The sequence below is a fragment of the Oncorhynchus gorbuscha genome, linkage group LG24 (genome assembly GCF_021184085.1).
Source record: "Oncorhynchus gorbuscha isolate QuinsamMale2020 ecotype Even-year linkage group LG24, OgorEven_v1.0, whole genome shotgun sequence".
NCBI classification, from domain to species: domain Eukaryota; kingdom Metazoa; phylum Chordata; class Actinopteri; order Salmoniformes; family Salmonidae; genus Oncorhynchus; species Oncorhynchus gorbuscha.
Genome location: NC_060196.1, coordinates 59608635 through 59613771, shown reverse-complemented (window position 1 = coordinate 59613771; position 5137 = coordinate 59608635). Strand labels below are relative to the sequence as shown.

The 5137-nt window shown below is 43.8% G+C and overlaps 1 long non-coding RNA gene across 3 annotated transcripts; it reads left to right on the top strand.

The window, feature by feature from the left end:
• The first annotated feature begins 1400 nt into the window (after positions 1-1400).
• On the top strand, positions 1401-4348 carry LOC124012623. Of its 3 annotated transcripts, none has more exons than XR_006834750.1 (3): positions 1401-2050; positions 2299-2969; positions 3035-4348. It is a non-coding gene; the product is annotated as an uncharacterized LOC124012623 (long non-coding RNA). The 3 variants fall into 3 exon arrangements; XR_006834749.1 differs by having other exon boundaries at positions 1401-2242; positions 2299-2941; positions 3072-4348; XR_006834748.1 differs by having other exon boundaries at positions 1401-2242.
• Positions 4349-5137: the final 789 nt, after the last annotated feature.

Below are 5137 nucleotides of genomic sequence, written 5' to 3'. Positions count from 1 at the left end.
GATTGGGGAAGGGTGGGGGGATGGGAGGGGTATAGGTGTGAGGGGGAAGGGAGTATAGGTGTGAGGGGGAAGGGAGTATAGGTGTGAGGGGGAAGGGAGTATAGGTGTGAGGGGGAAGGGAGTATAGGTGTGAGGGGGAAGGGAGTATAGGTGTGAGGGGGAAGGAGTATAGGTGTGAGGGGGAAGGGAGTATAGGTGTGAGGGGGAAGGGAGTATAGGTGTGAGGGGGAAGGGAGTATAGGTGTGAGGGGGAAGGGAGTATAGGTGTGAGGGGGAAGGGATATGAGGTGGAAGGGAGGGGGAGGGGGAAGTATAGGTGTGAGGGGGAAGGGAGTATAGGTGTGAGGGGGAAGGGAGTATAGGTGTGAGGGGGAAGGAGTATAGGTGTGAGGGGGAAGGAGTATAGGTGTGAGGGGGAAGGAGTATAGGTGTGAGGGGGAAGGGAGTATAGGTGTGTAGGGATATTGAAAGATATATAAAGTTACCTAGGTTACTAGCTTGATCCAAGCTTTATTATAACTAGCAATATGTTTGTTGTGTGCCGTGTTCTTAATAATGTTACGTTTGAATTATGAAGTGATTGTAAATGTTTAAACAGAACACCGCTGGGGGGGGCACTACGCTAGCCATAGCACGAGAAAATTAGTGATTATCCAAACCAAACTTATTTTTATATATAAATACAGACACTTGTCAGATCTCCATTTGGCTTTCAAGGGATCGTTGCTCTTTTATATAGGGATTAGGGATGATTCCTTACTTGGGAAAAACACGCTGTAACTCAGTCAAACCTTAGTCAGATGGCAACATCAGATTTATGCAAAATAAATATTGTAGTTACTCACACGCATGTCCGGTTAGGATATGGGCTTTTTAGTTTTTCTCTGACCCCTGGGATGCGTTCCAATCGGCACACTATTCCCTATATAGTGCACTACTTCTGACCAGAGCCCTATAGAACCCTATTCCCTATATAGTGCACTACTTCTGACCAGAGCCCTATAGAACCCTATTCCCTATATAGTGCACTACTTCTGACCAGAGCCCTATAGAACCCTATTCCCTATATAGTGCACTACTTCTGACCAGAGCCCTATAGAACCCTATTCCCTATATAGTGCACTACTTCTGACCAGAGCCCTATAGAACCCTATTCCCTATATAGTGCACTACTTTAGACCAGAGCCCTATAGAACCCTATTCCCTATATAGTGCACTACTTCTGACCAGAGCCCTATAGAACCCTATTCCCTATATAGTGCACTACTTTAGACCAGAGCCCTATAGAACCCTATTCCCTATATAGTGCACTACTTCTGACCAGAGCCCTATAGAACCCTATTCCCTATATAGTGCACTACTTCTGACCAGAGCCCTATAGAACCCTATTCCCTATATAGTGCACTACTTCTGACCAGAGCCCTATAGAACCATATTCCCTATATAGTGCACTACTTCTGACCCTATGGGCTCTGGCCAAAAGCGGTGTAATAAATATATATATATGTGTGCCATTTGGGACTTGACCCCTGGGGTAAATACATGTTTGTGCTGAGTTGTTCAAGGCCCTGGAATGTGATGAGGTGTTGTGCCCCCCCCCCCCCCTCCCCCGGTGTGTCTGTGGTGGGATTTGCATGGTGTTTCTATTGCCTTACCTACTGTCACGAAGTATCCCTTTGCCAAACACCTGGTAGTACACAGGATGGGGGGGGGGGGGGGTGGAGGAAGAGGGTAGGCTGGGGAGAGGGTCGTAATTTAGGTTTTTAGAAAATCTAACAATCTATAAGAATTTCATGTCCCATTGAGAAGAGAAAAAGTACAGGGGGCAGAGTTTATCACATATCAGTGGTGGTGAGGTAATACCATCTATCATCTAGTTGGCGGTGAGGTAATACCATCTATCATCTAGTTGGCGGTGAGGTAATACCATCTATCATCTAGTTGGCCGGTGAGGTAATACCATCTATCATCTAGTTGGCGGTGAGGTAATACCATCTATCATCTAGTTGGCGGTGAGGTAATACCATCTATCATCTAGTTGGTAGGTGAGGTAATACCATCTATCATCTAGTTGGCGGTGAGGTAATACCATCTATCATCTAGTTGGCGGTGAGGTAATACCATCTATCATCTAGTTGGCGGTGAGGTAATACCATCTATCATCTAGTTGGCGGTGAGGTAATACCATCTATCATCTAGTTGGCGGTGAGGTAATACCATCTATCATCTAGTTGGCGGTGAGGTAATACCATCTATCATCTAGTTGGTAATACCATCTATCATCTAGTTGGCGGTGAGGTAATACCATCTATCATCTAGTTGGCGGTGAGGTAATACCATCTATCATCTAGTTGGCGGTGAGGTAATACCATCTATCATCTAGTTGGCGGTGAGGTAATACCATCTATCATCTAGTTGGTAGGTGAGGTAATACCATCTATCATCTAGTTGGTAGGTGAGGTAATACCATCTATCATCTAGTTGGCGGTGAGGTAATACCATCTATCATCTAGTTGGCGGTGAGGTAATACCATCTATCATCTAGTTGGCGGTGAGGTAATACCATCTATCATCTAGTTGGCGGTGAGGTAATACCATCTATCATCTAGTTGGCGGTGAGGTAATACCATCTATCATCTAGTTGGCGGTGAGGTAATACCATCTATCATCTAGTTGGCGGTGAGGTAATACCATCTATCATCTAGTTGGCGGTGAGGTAATACCATCTATCATCTAGTTGGCGGTGAGGTAATACCATCTATCATCTAGTTGGCGGTGAGGTAATACCATCTATCATCTAGTTGGCGGTGAGGTAATACCATCTATCATCTAGTTGGTAGGTGAGGTAATACCATCTATCATCTAGTTGGCGGTGAGGTAATACCATCTATCATCTAGTTGGCGGTGAGGTAATACCATCTATCATCTAGTTGGCGGTGAGGTAATACCATCTATCCATCTAGTTGGCGGTGAGTAATACCATCTATCATCTAGTTGGTAGGTGAGGTAATACCATCTATCATCTAGTTGGTAGGTGAGGTAATACCATCTATCATCTAGTTGGCGGTGAGGTAATACCATCTATTTGAGGTAAGTTACTACAACTCTGCCGTGTTTAAAAGAAATGGGAATGAGAACTTGTAACGTTGCATGGGTCATTGTGATGGGGAGAAGTACTAGGTATCATTGTGATGGGGAGAAGTACTAAGTATCATTGTGATGGGGAGAAGTACTAGGTATCATTGTGATGGGGAGAAGTACTAGGTATCATTGTGATGGGGAGAAGTACTAGGTATCATTGTGATGGGGAGAAGTACTAGGTATCGTTGTGATGGGGAGAAGTACTAGGTATCGTTGTGATGGGGAGAAGTACTAGGTATCGTTGTGATGGGGAGAAGTACTAGGTATCGTTGTGATGGGGAGAAGTACTAGGTATCATTGTGATGGGGAGAAGTACTAGGTATCATTGTGATGGGGAGAAGTACTAGGTATCATTGTGATGGGGAGAAGTACTAGGTATCATTGTGATGGGGAGAAGTACTAGGTATCGTTGTGATGGGGAGAAGTACTAGGTATCGTTGTGATGGGGAGAAGTACTAGGTATCGTTGTGATGGGGAGAAGTACTAGGTATCGTTGTGATGGGGAGAAGTACTAGGTATCGTTGTGATGGGGAGAAGTACTAGGTATCGTTGTGATGGGGAGAAGTACTAGGTATCGTTGTGATGGGGAGAAGTACTAGGTATCGTTGTGATGGGGAGAAGTACTAGGTATCGTTGTGATGGGGATAAGTACTAGGTATCATGGTGATGGGGATAAGTACTAGGTATCATGGTGATGGGGAAAAGTACTAGGTGTCATGGTTATGAGGATATGTACTAGGTATTGATGTGTATTATTCTAGAGAGCCTCTGACCAGAGGTAGAGGCCACTGGTTTTGACACCTAGGGAGCCTCTGACCAGAGGTAGAGGCCACTGGTTTTGACACCTAGGGAGCCTCTGACCAGAGGTAGAGGCCACTGGTTTTGACACCTAGGGAGCCTCTGACCAGAGGTAGAGGCCACTCGTTTTGACAGGAGCCACGTAGAGAACCTCTATATCGGACAGCGTGTCATTTTGAAATGAAAATGTAGATCTAACGACAACCGGGGTTTGGCAAGGGATACGTCTATTCATTTAGACCGTGACGAACCTAACCGTGGAAATTCTAGTAAAGATGTATTTGCACACACACTTCATACATACAACACCAGAACACAGAACACAGAACACAGAACACAGAACACAGAACACAGAACACAGAACACAGAACACAGAACACAGTACACAGAACACAGAACACAGAACACAGTACACAGTACACAGTACACAGTACACAGTACACAGTACACAGTACACAGTACACAGTACACAGAACACAGAACACAGTACACAGAACACAGAACACAGAACACAGTACACAGAACACAGTACACAGTACACAGTACACAGTACACAGTACACAGAACACAGTACACAGAACACAGAACACAGAACACAGTACACAGAACACAGTACACAGAACACAGTACACAGAACACAGTACACACGGACGAGTGTCACACAACAAGGAAAATCCACTTCCATAATCCAGTATTTTTTAAAATATTTTTTTTATGAACTTGGGTTTTCTTTTTCTGTGTTCTATTTCTACAGGTTTGGGTTTCCGATGCACTATGTTCATTTAATGTTTTTTTTTATTGCATCGTTTTGCCACTTCCTGTTAGGCACTTTTTGAAGTTATGCACTTCGAAAAACATGTTTTAATTCAATAATGCACCCACCCACCCACCCACAGTGCATTGCTCCTATTGAAAAGCTTAGATTAATACTGGAGGTGGAAGTTATGACACAAAGGATTATTAAAGTGAAACAATCAAATTCACAGCATCATTTCATACCTCTTTTTCTTTAAGAATATCAGAGATAATGTGACATTTCTGGTATTTTTATTCTTGAGGAAATTTACGGTGTATTTCCTGATATTAAAGAAACCTATTTTCTTCCTCTGACTGAAGATGGTTTGATGTTATGCCCTTAGACACAGATCTAGGATCAGCTTACCTTCAATCATAACCTTAAATATCAATTGGGGGGGGG